The sequence below is a fragment of the Notolepis coatsorum genome, assembly GCF_963971535.1.
Source record: "Notolepis coatsorum genome assembly, contig: SCAFFOLD_125, whole genome shotgun sequence".
Taxonomy (NCBI): Eukaryota; Metazoa; Chordata; class Actinopteri; order Aulopiformes; family Paralepididae; genus Notolepis; species Notolepis coatsorum.
Window position 1 is genome coordinate 499,129 of NW_028169587.1, and position 13,619 is coordinate 512,747.

The following is a 13,619-nucleotide window of genomic DNA, read 5'->3' on the forward strand; positions in this document are numbered from 1 at the left end:
CACACCGCTTGCACCCGCCCTGCTGTTCTTAGCACCAATCGGCAAGCGCCATTCGTTTTTGACTTCCTGAATGTCCGGTGTGCTGACATCAACAAAGCTACTTACATTAGCTCCCCGCAACCGACTAGTAGGAGACCAGTGCACAACAGGATGACTAAATGACGCATAATGATTTTACCTCAACGAATGTTATAATAAAAGCCTTTCCATACATCTGTCTGATTGAAAACTGTATTAACAGACCGCGGAATGGGCATATCTCAACACAGGCTGAGATATGAACGAGTAACGTGTGGACCAGATTGACGCGACACAATCCTATTGGGCAAAACATCACGATATCCACGATACGTTGAAAAAGTGTATTGTTAATGAACTGTACCCGATATTTATATAATATCGTCATATTGCCCAGCCCTAATTGACAGTGTTGTGAAGAAGGCACGACAACGCCTCTACTTCCTCAGGCGCCTAAGGAAGTTCCAAGTCAGTCAGAAGATCCTTAGGAACTTCTACTCATGTACAATAGAGAGCATCCTGACTGGCAACATCACCTCCTGGTTTGGGAATAGCACTGCACAAGACCGTAGCAGACTACAAAGAGTGACACGTTCAGCCGAACGCACAATTGGAGGGGGGCTTCCCACCCTCCAGAACATTTACAACAAGCGGTGCAGGGGGAAGGCTAAGAGAATCATCAAGGACTCCAGCCACCCGAACAACTGCCTCTTTGAACTGCTGCGGTCAGGCAAGCGATACCGGAGTCTTAAGGCGAGCACAGAAAGACTCAGAAGAAGCTTCTATCCCCAGGCCATCAGGCTGCTAAACGAACAATAAACACTATGCAACAACCATCAAATGCACACAGCACACACACCCACACGCACACACTCACTTAAACAAACAACACACTGCAGCACCCACTCTCCACACTTTAGATCACACAAACACACTTTATATTTATTGATAAAGGATTTGCACTACAACTCGTACACCTACTGTAAATTGTACCTAAATTGCACCTCATCCCATTTCTGCCTTGCACTATATAGTATTGTATATTAGTACATTGCATAGTATATTGTATATTATATGGTAACTCAGTTACGTCTATTCTGCATCGAACATTGTACATATGTCTATACTGAACACTGTGACCTCATTTTTTTACTTCTAATTTACATGCTATACTATGTTATTTTATTTCATACTTATCTTGTCTTGCACAGTCTCTGGAGCGTAACAGTAAGAAGCATTTTGTATAAAAGTATTCTGTACTTCTGTATGACAACTATTAAAGAAACTTGAAACTTGAACTACAGTCCCCCCCCCCTCCAATGTACAGCCCCACCCAACCCCACCCCACCTACCCAACCTCCTCCAATGTACAGTTTATATGTCAAATGTATGTCAGTATTCCAATGTACAGTGTCCCCCCCCCCCCTACCCAACCCCCCCCCCCCACCTCCAATGTACAGCCCCACCCCACCTACCCAACCTCCTCCAATGCACAGTTTCTATGTCAAATGTATATACACTCTTTTTCTGAATTTTTTTAGTATCACAAACAGTACTGTATTTGCAAATCTGGTATGCCATAAATGTATAGATGTAGCAGTACTGTCTATCTGTATGTCGTGTGTGTCATATGATGAATTGAAAATGGGGGACCCTGATGTAAACAAGACGAAAGTCTTTCTCAGGTCTGCATCCCCTTAACAATTGTATGTATTGAGCTGTACTGTACCCTTTCTGCAATCTGTTAATAAACTCTTCAATCAATCAATCAATCAATCCAAATGTGGGGCCCTGGCTCACGGCCTAAGAAGCATTTTAGCAGCATAGCCTCTCAAGTAAAGTGAAACAGTGGCTGAAATGCTCAACAGTTGAGATGTTCGGTCATTATTAGTAAGGAGCTGAATAAACGCACATGTCTCTCTATACATAGAGTCGCACCAGTTTCTGACCTAACGTCACATCTTCTCACTAACTCAGTAGTAGCAGCTTAGCTTGTTAGCTGCTCCAGCTAACTTAACCTCTGGTCAAGGCCCAGTCTGGTGGAAAAGTGGCAGAAACGCCCAACAGATCAGATGTGCGGTCAGTAGATGAATACAAGCAGAGTTTACTGTAACAAAACGGAGAGGTGGACATGAACCGAATGTACCTTTGTTTACCTGACCGACGAGACTCCAGAAACTACGTGTTTTAGAAGAGTGCCCTCTCCAACAGGGTTTAGTCAGAGAGGAGGAGGAGCTAGCAGCTACTGCCGTCACCAGAAGAGAGCCGCCTCCAGCGTTATTTTTTTTCGTAGCCGCATTTTGCGGAGACGCTCTCTGATTGGCCACTGACATGTGCGCCCAATCGCGTGACGAGCTGTGTCTTTGCCCATTTCCGGGTCTAACAGCAGCAAACTACCTAACGCCTAGTTTATCACTGGTTAAGCTTAGGCGACTCTTTTGAAGTTGGTTAAGGTTAGAGTTTGGAATCAGGGCTGGTGTTCTATCGCCCTGCTCTAAGACAAACTCTAACCTTAACCAACTTCTAAAGAGTCGCCTAAGCTTAACCTCGTTCCCAGCTTTATCTCGAGAGATAAAGCCTGGTAAAGCACTACGGCCGAAAGTGTGAATCGGGTAGAATGTCCCGCCCCTGAAAGCTGCCTCCGAACGGACCAATTCACGACATGGTGCTCATGAAAATGCACTCCCCCCCAGAAACAAGCTCGTTATTGCCGCCTCACAATACTACATGTACAAAAGGCTGGGAGATTTAGGAGACTGTCCATTTAGACACTTGTTTATTTGTCACGGCATACAAGCATACAGTGAAGACTCTAGCAGTTGTGTTGAAAATGTCCGCTGATAACTCCATTGTCTTGTTTTCGAGATTTACGAGCGTCTGCTTGTTTTGTTTCGCTGGGGACTATAAACAGAACTGGGGGTGCCCGGAAACAGAAAGCCTGTAGCCGGTATTTCTGTATTTCCGATTCACACTTTAGGAGGCATAGCTTTACCAGCCTAGCCTAAGCTTAACCAGTGTAGAAACAGGCGTCACACGATTGGGCGCACATGTCACATGAAGTGGCCAATCAGAGAGCGTCTCCACAAAATGCGGCTACGAAAGAAAATAACGCCTCTCCAACCACAGATATATATAGTGTTAAGCTGCAAATAAGACAACCGTTATCTTTCATTCATGTTTATTTCACGCTCCACAGCGTAGTGGCCACAGCCTTCCTCCAGTCCAAAACCAGTGACGCGCAACAACAGAGCCCATTCACCTTTATCCAGATTACCGTAATGGCCGCAGTAGAAGTGAACTTAACAATCTCACTCTCTTTTTTAAACAAATAATACAAGATCAGATCTCACTCTCTTTTTTAAACAAATAATACAAGATCTCACTTTTTTTTTTTTTTTTCAAATAATACACTGCAATGATATTTCAAGAAAAAAAAAAAAAAAAAACTCAGTCATCATAACCAGTTATTCAGTAATCTAGCTTTCACTGTCCATTCTTCAGTGCTTTAAGCAGCACAAGGGAAGATGCTCCCTTTTTGGTCAGACAGTTTGCCAGCTGGTCCTTCGTAGTAGACCACAGAATCCGTTGGATCCTTTTGTCCTGGATAAGTTCTTTGATTCCACTTATTTCCAGTCTCAGTCGTTTCTCAGTCACTGACTTGGTGGACTTGATAGCCTCCACAAGGGAGAAGTTGTCTGTAACACACATCACAGGTAGGGTGCGCTGTTTGACCATACCTGTAGTAAGTTCAGAGTAGAGAGAGGACAAAAATATGGCATTATCAATACCATCAGCCAGGGCTAGTGTCTCTCCTGCCAACGTGCTCCGAACCACTCTTCTGATCCTTTTTGATTTCCAGCAGATTGGAGATAATCGTCCTTTCTCACCCATCAGAACGATGAGATGCCCTCCTTGTGTTCCCCCATCTGGGAGGTTTCCCATGGATGCGTCGCTGAAAACAACAAGCTTCAAAGAGTCCTCCTTTCCTAAGTTGTGAAACTTCAGGGTGACATGTTCTGATTGCAGTTTTCGTACTACCTTATTTGCTTCATGCATAGTTTGCACAGTAGCATGTTTTAGATTGCTTGCAAGGACACATGTATCGAACATGATATCTGGCCTACTCTGTCTAGCCACCCACAAGAGTTGTCCTATTTTTGACCTTAGGTTGTCAGTCTCACACTCTGTGAGAAGAGCATCACGGTGCAACGCTCTTGATGGGTCTATGAGAATGGGCTGAAGGTTCTTTATGTAGATCTCCTGTTGCACAAGCACTTCTCCACCTACTGTGGAGAGTTCCATCCCCACATAGCGAAAGTTGTCTTGTTCCTCACGTCCCACCTGGAAAACTGTTTTGAGGTGGGGGATGGTCGTCGTGGCAAATGCGTGTGAGCCACCCCAGATGAAATCATCCACATGACAGGCAAGAACACCAGTCACAATACAGTTTTCATCAAGCCAGTAGAATACAGCAGGATCAACTTGTGACATAGTGGCCCCTGTTTTGATCATCGTTGCTTTTACTCTGTTGTACCAGTAGAGAGAGGCATCAGCAAGTCCATAGACACACTTCTTCAGCTTCCACAGTGTCCCGTCACTTTTAGCCTCAGGAGGAGGGCGGATGTGTATATCCCGAGACAGCTCCATTCCTTGAAGAAAAGCTGACTTTATGTCCATAGAGTTCAATGTCCATTTTTTCTGACACAGAACTGATATGAGTAATCTAAGGGACTCTGATGAGCATGTAGGCGAGTCCTTCTGTAGATCTTGAGTGTTAAATTCTTCAAAACCCCTAGCCACTAGCCGTGCTTTAGGTATGATACCATCTGGGGTTTCTTTAAGCGTACACACCCATCTCGTTGACACCTGTCTTTGACCCACATTTTTCACCTCCTCAAACACCAAATTTTTCCTCCAGTTACTGATTTCATCTTGTTTAGCCTTATCAAATGGTACACCCTCTGTTACTAATACATCATTTTCCTGCATATCAGAGCATAGTTCTACACCATCAAGTTCTACACCATCTAGTGGCTTAACCTGAAAATTGTCTACTTTAGTAAGATCAACTGACCCCATAGTACCGGTGATGTCAAAAGGTTCTAAGTACTGTAGGTTGTACCAGTTGCTGTTTTTTCCTGTAGCCTTTCCTGCTCGTCCCATCACTTTAGCTGTGTGAGAAACACCCGTTACATTATCCACAAAGCTGATTGTCTGACCGGCTTTTACCTTTATACCGGTTTTCACCTCTATGCCGGTCTGGTGATAATCGTCTTGATTGATCCCATTAGGGTTATCTATATCCTGGTTTGCTACACCTGCTGCGTCATTATTCATGTCACCATCAGTAACGGGCATGTCCTCACTGTTACTATTCATATCATTGTCAGTAACAGGCACATTATTATCACTAACAGATACATCGACATTGCCCACAGTATTACTTTCCCCAGGGTGCACTTTTCGCAGCCTAGATTGATGAACCCTGACATATGTCCCACCATGACGTACAAAAATCACCACCCCATCTTGCCCTATTACAACCCCAGGGCCTTTCCATTCAACACAGTCTGTCCTTTTGTAGAACACTTTGTCTCCTGTTTCATACTTCTCATCTGTTGGACGAAGCTGTTTTCGAAGAGCTCGTCTGATTCTCTCTGAGCATTCTGCCTCCGTAAAAGCTTTCCTTGCTGCATGTAATGCTGTTATGTGCTTTCCCACCCATGCGCTCATTGTAGTTCCCTCCAAAGCAGGTGGCTGGTCAACAAACACAGAGGGAAGGTTCGGGTTCTGTCCAAACACCAGCTGATGTGGACTGTAGCCATGCACGTTCTGCATTGTGTTCTTTGCCATGAGTGCCCAATCAAGAGCCGTTTTCCAGTCAAGTCCTTTGTCAAGTTTTACCTTCAGTAGTATCTCTGTAAGGGATTGGTTGTGGCGTTCCAGCAAACCATTGCTCCATGGACTGTAGCCAGCAGTCGTCTTGATCTCGATGTTGAAGTTCTCCGCCATGTCTCTTATTTCCTCATTATTGAACTCTCCACCGTTGTCAGTGAAGAGACGCTCAGGTGGACCATGGACACTGATCCAGGAATGCACAAAATTGTTCACTATCACACTTGGCTTCTTTGAGGTCACGATGCTACCTGCACTAAAGCGAGTGAAGTGATCGATAATGTGTAGGTACCACACATTTGGTTCTAGCTCATGTAGATCAACTGCCACAGTCTCGTTGTACCTGGAGGCCATGGGCAGACCAACAGCAGGCTTGGGCTTAGCCTTGCTGTACTTGAGACATATCTCACATTTTCCTACTATTTCCCCTAGAATAGCAGTGCATTCATCATCCGTGTTTCCAGCATTTGTCAGCAGCTTCTTTAGCCTATCAACTGATGCATGTCCAAATTGCTTGTGAAGTTTAAGTAAAGCTTTGTGTTTTTCCACACTGGTCATATTATCTGTGATGGCCAGGACCACATTCTCATATGCTTCACTCGGGGACTCCTTATCCAGTATGTTCAGACAGTAGTGTCCAGATGAAGTCAACTCTAGAGCTACTGGTTTCTGAAACATTATAGCTGTATCGTTTTCCAGGTTCAACACAGCTCCTGCTCTCTTTAACGAAGTTTTACTGAGCAGTAAACGAATGTCAGATGAGACTACCTCTGTTTCAATATAACATTTTGTTTCTCCTATCTTGGCTGGTATCTTGACCTTTTTTGTAGAATGCACAACTCGCCCATCCCCAAACTTAAAAGGTTTGCTACACTCTGTGCTAACCAACCTTTTGACTTGTTTCTCATTTAGTCCCCCAACATAGTTATCCAGCCATTTTTCACCACATACAGTCCGTGTACATGCCGTATCAATGACGGCCGTTCCCAGAGCCTCAACCATGAATATTGCTGCATCTGATTCCTTAGAAATAAGTGTTATATTACACTCATCTGGCTCTTCATTTTCTTCCGTCACTTTTACATATTCTTTCTTGTTTGGGCAATCTTTCACCGAGTGGAATGTGCTCTGACAAATCCCACACTTCGTTCGTCTTCCAAATTTATCAAGCGGATTTGTGCCTGCGAATGGTCCTCTAACTTGTCCACTTTGAGATTGCGGCTGCTCCCGCCTCTGCTGCTCTCGTCTCTGATCTGTGTAAAAAGCTGCATCTTGCTTCACAGTAATGCCTCCTGCCCTTTTCTCCGTTTTTTCTCCAAATATACGTTTCAGTCCTGACTTCATATCAACAAAGGTGTGCTTACCACAGGCAGTCAATGCCAGCTGTTTGTCTTTGATGTCGAGGCCCGCTGTATCCAGTAGTTTGAATGCCAAAACAGCGTCAGGTAGAACCATATCGAATTTCTTGATCCGGTTGTACTTCTGTTCAAAATCAACAATATAGTCCACCATAGAGACGCCGTCTCCTCGCGAAATCTGATCAAACTCCGAATAGGCTTCGTAAGCCCGGTCCTTCTCTTCTCTCAAAAACACCCTGTCAAGTTCCCGAATCAAAGTTACCATTCCATCATCCTTATTTAGATCATCGACAGGTATTTCCAACGCAGTATCCCTCGCCCTACCTGTCAACGATAGAGCAACAGCCAACGCTTGTTTCTTCTTGGCTAAATCCGTCACCCGACTCCACATCTCAACTTCATTCTTCCACTTCTCAAAAGACGTCTTTTCGTCCAGTCCAGGCGGCTGCCTGTAGTTATTAACGTTAGAGGCCGACATCCTCTGCTACCATGTTAAGCTGCAAATAAGACAACCGTTATCTTTCATTCATGTTTATTTCACGCTCCACAGCGTAGTGGCCACAGCCTTCCTCCAGTCCAAAACCAGTGACGCGCAACAACAGAGCCCATTCACCTTTATCCAGATTACCGTAATGGCCGCAGTAGAAATGAACTTAACATATAGAACACTAGATAGCTTAAGGCGGAGTCACCAGCGTCGCTGAACCGCCGCCATCTTGCCCCAGTCAGCCTGTCTGTTACGTTCTATGGTAGCTGTTGGAGGGTGAGTGATCTGCACAGACAAAAATACTCATAACTCGCTGAAATATTGACGGATTTACAAACGGTTTGGTTTATTACAAGCATTATTAACATGATTCAAGCGGTTTGTAAAAAAACGTCTTTAAAAAAAAAGAAAATTATTTATAAGTAGGCCTATGCCTACTTATCATAACTACATCTTTGATGTTTATAGCAAACCAACCCGTTTGAAAATTGGTAAAGAATTGAACAATCTATGGTTATTTAAATAGTACATTTATGTTATCAGCTGAGCTGCCTGGGGCAAGATGGCCGCCCTACGACGACGTCGCTCTCCATTGGCCGGCAGCGCGGGTAAGCTATCTAGTGTTCTATATATATCTTTGTCTCCAACAGGGTGCTCTCCTTCCCCGTAATTTTTTTTCCGTAGCAGTAGTTTGCAAAGACGCTCTCTGATTGGCTAGCCCGCGTACAGCGAAGACCCTCTCTTATTGGTTTAGCTCCGAAGGGCTCTTCCGCCTTGTACATATATATTCTCTGCTTCGAAGTGGTTATGATTTGGCCCTCTTTCGAAGTGGTTATGCTTAGAGTTTCTCTTTAGAGCAGGGCGATGGACCACCAGCCCTGATTCCAAACTCTAAGCATAACCCACTTTGAAAGAGGGCCAAAGCATAACCACTTCGAAGCAGAGAGTATTTCTGAACACACACAGCACTAATAACAGCATAAACATTATGTGCTAGTACACAATCTATATGATATACTTGACATGTCATTCCGGAATCCGGACCATTCCTATTTTAGAAGATGAGGAGTGGTTTGTTTACATCACCTACAGTGAGGCTGCCACCCAGTGGAGACTTGTGGTAATGACAGGAACATTCCTGAAGACACTGGAACTCCCAGAGGCAGAATATAAAAGCTGAGACAGTCCCACTGCTGAGACACAACGCAACACAAGCAACACTGAACACACTCCAGCCTTCCATCACAACAAGAGGACTCAGCAGTCAGTGAAGATGCTGTGCTACCGTGGATTCCAGTCTCTGGCCAGAGGTCTCACCTCTTCCCTGCCAGCGGGAGAGACTGCAGAGAAACATGCAGACGCTCCACAGCAGTCTAGAGCTGATGGACAAACTTCAACAGAAGATCTTGGAGGAGGTGGAGCGTGTCCCAGCCTCTGTGGCCATCCAGCCAGTCTCCTACAAGCTGGAGAAAGAGGGAGAGAGCTTTGCCCTGACCCTGGACACTAAAGACTTCTCCCCAGAGGAGCTGTCTGTCAAGCAGGTGGGCAGGAAGCTGAGAGTCAGTGGGAAGACAGAGAAGAAGCAGGGGGAGGGGAAAAGCTCCTACTCTTACAGACGGCAGGAGTTCAGACAGGAGTTTGATCTGCCTGAAGGGGTCGATCCTGAGGCCGTCACCTGCTCCCTGGCTCAGGACGGGAGGCTCCACATCCAGGCAGCAAAGCCTCCATCTGCTGAGGAGGCTGAGAGAGAGGTTGCCATCAGATGTTGCCTGGAGAAGACCAGACACCAACACCACAGTTCCTCAGCACACAGACAGAGGGAAGCACCACACAGACGGACTCTGGCAACAAACAGGACACTGCTGAAAAGATGGACTCGTAATGTTTTATGTCTCTGACCAAATTGGTACAAATGTGTATTTCATGACTTCTGTAAACTACTGAGGAGTTGGTCACAGTCAACCAGCATCAGCTAATGGGCCAAACCCTTTAGCTCAGCTGGTTAGTGCGGCCACCTGTGGACCCAGTGGTCCCACTTTAAAATCTACATGGTTAAACTTCTACTTTATCCAAACAATGACATAATTTTCTTTTTATATGATTGTATTTGATCAATAAATGTTCCTTTTCTTTTACTAATGTCGCACAGAATCCTCAAAACAAAATAACTTATGGGCAGGGCCGGATTAACGACCGGGCCGTCCGGGCCGCGGCCCGTGGGCCTCTAGTGATGAGGGGCCTAAAAAAAATAAAAAAATATTTTTTTTTTTTTTTTTTTTTTAGATTTTTTTTTGGAGGCCCCTGGTCACTAGAGGCCCCAAATTATACTTTTTTTTACTTTTATTTTATTTTCTTTGAGGCCCCTCGTCACTAGAGGCCCCAAATATTTGTTTATTCTTTTTTAACTTTTATTTAAAAAAAAATTGGAGGCCCCTCGTCACCAGAGGCCCCACATTTTATTAAATTTTTTTTTCTTATTTTGGAGATCGATGTCATACTGTGACACTGAAATGAAAACATATTTCATCAACTAAAATATTTAGTCAACAAAAATATTTCATCAACTAAAATATACAGTACGTCACACCCTGCTGTCTGCAAGTGGCTAATCTTGAGTATTTTTTCTCCTCTTCATAAGAGTTTGAGGTTTTCCATTTGAGGTAAAAACAGCAATAAAAAAAAACTTTTACCAACGGATTTCCAGTTCCGCGTTCGCGTTCTGCGCTCTGATTGGCCACTGACGTTTCTGGTAGCGCCAATCGTGTGACCCATCTTTCTTTCACCACCGGTTAAGCTTAGGCACTCTTTTGAAGTTGGTTAAGGTTAGAGTTTGTCTTAGAGCAGGGTGATAGAACACCAGCCCTGATTCCATACTCTAACCTTAACCAACTTCGAAAGAGTTGCCTAAGAAACGTCAGTGGCCAATCAGATCGCACCAGAAACGGTAGGCTAAGACTCGAGTAGTACTGTATGATCATATGAGACTCAAAAAACATGGATAAAAAAGTTAAATGGTGGGAAAGCGGAGCTGCTAAGTAAAAATCTAAACAGGAAAGGGACAGAAAGAGCGCATTACTTCGGCAAAGCATACCGACTATCTCAACTTTTTTCACCTTGTCAAGTAAGGAGGAGGATAGCCCCCTGGCTAGCACTAGTAGTAGCAGCAACGTTAAAGAGGCTGAGCCAGGTGCCGCGGGCAGAGAGGACAAGAATGCTAACGTTATTATTATTGATGCTAGCGACAGAGAAGAGGCAGCGGCAGTGGTGTAGCGTGGGTAAAATAACAGGGGAAGCCAAAAAAAAATTATAAATTTTTTTTTTATTAAATATTTTTATTAATATTTTTTATTTTTATTTTTTTAAGTCAAGCAGTCACCATGTACACTACAGTATGGCTCGGCGGCCAGTCAAACTTTCTTTTTATTTATTTAACAGATTGCAGAATGGGTACAATACAGTACGGCTCAATACACACAATTGTATAAGGGGATGCAGACCAGAGAAAGACTTTCATCTTGTTTACATCAGGGTCCCCCATTTTCAATTCATAGTGACATTTATGACATACAAGACATCATGACATTTATGGCATAGGGACATACATGACATACAGGTATTTAGTATGGTTACATTTGTGACATATACGATATTCAAATATACAGTACTGTTACCCATAGATCCTGACAGAGTATATACATATGATGGGGAGGAGACTGTACATTAGGAGGGGGTGGGTGGGTGGGAGAGAATATATACATACGGTGGGGAGAGAATATATATATATACGGTGGGGAGGAGACTGTACATTAGGAGGGGGTGGGTGGGTGGGAGAGAAATATACGGTGGGGAGGAGACTGTACATTAGGAGGGGGTGGGTGGGTGGGAGAGAAATATACATACGGCCGGGAGAGAATATGACGTCTAGAGTCTAGACAAACAAGACAAGACAAACGTATTTCTCTGGTCTGCATCTCCTTAACAATTGTGTGTATTGAGCCGTACTGTATTGTACCCATTCTGCAATCTGTTAAATAAAGTTTTCATTCATTCATTCATTCATTCATTCATTCATTCATTCATTCATTCATTCATTCATTCATTCATTCACGTGTCTGTTGCGCGGTGCGCCCAGCCATTAGAGCGCTCCTACTGTAAAATGCGGAAGTAGCCATTTCAGCCTCAGTTTTACTCGTTTATAAAAATGATTTAAAATGTTTATTAGCAACGCCGAGCTTTCAAACCCCGCCGCATCTGTGTGTGAAACCCTAATGGAACGCTGGGTACCTTTGACATTTATATCCGATATATTTTGGACCCACCGCTAGCTTTTAAGCAGTGCTTGATGGTGCACATTAACCTGGCTACTACGAGGAATAAGTGACTGCGTATTCCAGCACCTGGCTTGCATTGCAGTCATGAAAGGGTATACAAGCTTGCCTGATAACGTTAGTTAGTCAGGCTGCTCAGTGCTTACCTGGTCAATAATGTGGTCCTCCTCTTGCCAGATAGATTTGTTAAATCATAATATCCACAGTGGTGTGCTCTGCTGGTCCTCAGTAAATGTCCCGCCGGCGAAAATAAGTTGCTATTAAAGTGCTAAATGTTAGATACACTAATAGAGGATTCGAACGTGCCCGCTCTGTTAATAACATTTTCAATCAATCCCGCGAGGAGATGACGTTCAGACGTGTTCTGACCTGCCCCGCCTCCAGGGGGGAAAATATGCTGAGTGCAAAGGGGAGGCCACACTCATGTGTCTTCCTCACAGCCCCGTTTTAAACTTTTAGGGTGTGGCAGTCAGCTCGAATCTGATTGGCTAGAATCGGATTTGGACTCTAGATACATGAATCACATGCTGGAAGCCTGGAGAAAGAGACCTACCCCCTGCCTCCTCTCCTCTATACTAGCTGCAGTGAGCACAGTGAGTCTGACAGTGTGTTAGAGGGAGTGAGAAGGAGAAGAGGGAGACATTTAAAAAAAAATTAGAACACAGATGCACAGATGAAAAAGAATGTAAACTATATTAAAAATAAAATATATATATATATATTTTTTCTTTTCATATTTCATATTTGATATTAATTCATATTTTAATAGGGAGGCATGGCTTCCGTTGGCTTCCATAAGGATTCGCCACTGGGCAGCGGCAGCCTCTAGTTCAGCCGGCCCACCACCACCAGTGGCTGCCACCTGTTCGTATACGCCCGCCGCATCTCCACAGCCCAGCCCCAACACCAACACCAATGACTCTGACTCTGAGGCAGACCGCGATGATGACAGCCCGCCGCCGGCGCTGCTTGAACATGAAAACCAGGAGGATTGGTTGGACAATGTTACGGATCCAGCTTTTTTTTTTTTTTTTTACGTGACATATAAAAACGCAACTGTGTGTGGGTGTGGGGGGGGGGGGGGGGGCTCCACAAGAATCTGGCCCGGGGGCCTCTGAATTCTTAATCTGGCCTTGCTTATGGGACTCCAACATCCTAGATTTGTGAAACTGTAAGCCTTTCCAATTAGTCATGATGTCACAGTTATGCAGGTGGACTAGGAGTCGTGGCCTCACATCAGATATAAGGATGTAGGCACGGCAGAAGATTGAAAGTTGAACAAATGATGAACTGAATATTGACACTTCGTTCCATTGGCGTGACCAAGGTAGTGTCATAACAAACTTTTTTCACGTCTTTACATTGCGAGCTTGTTTTCTGGCTTATGGTGTTTTCACACAAACTCATACTATGCGGTTGATCATAGTAGTGGTTTGGTATTCCAGCTAACAGGGGTTGTGTTTATAGGGACTGCTACCTTAGCATTTCACTGAGCTGTAATACTTCTGAGATCCAAATGTTTAAAAACATGGC

The 13,619-nt window shown here is 44.2% G+C and overlaps 1 pseudogene across 1 annotated transcript; it reads left to right on the forward strand.

Moving 5' to 3' along the window:
• The first annotated feature begins 6,744 nt into the window (after nucleotides 1–6,744).
• LOC311248702 (heat shock protein 30-like) lies at nucleotides 6,745–9,640 on the forward strand (annotated as a pseudogene). Its single transcript has 2 exons — nucleotides 6,745–6,776; nucleotides 9,056–9,640. The product of its transcript is annotated as a heat shock protein 30-like (transcript).
• Nucleotides 9,641–13,619: the final 3,979 nt, after the last annotated feature.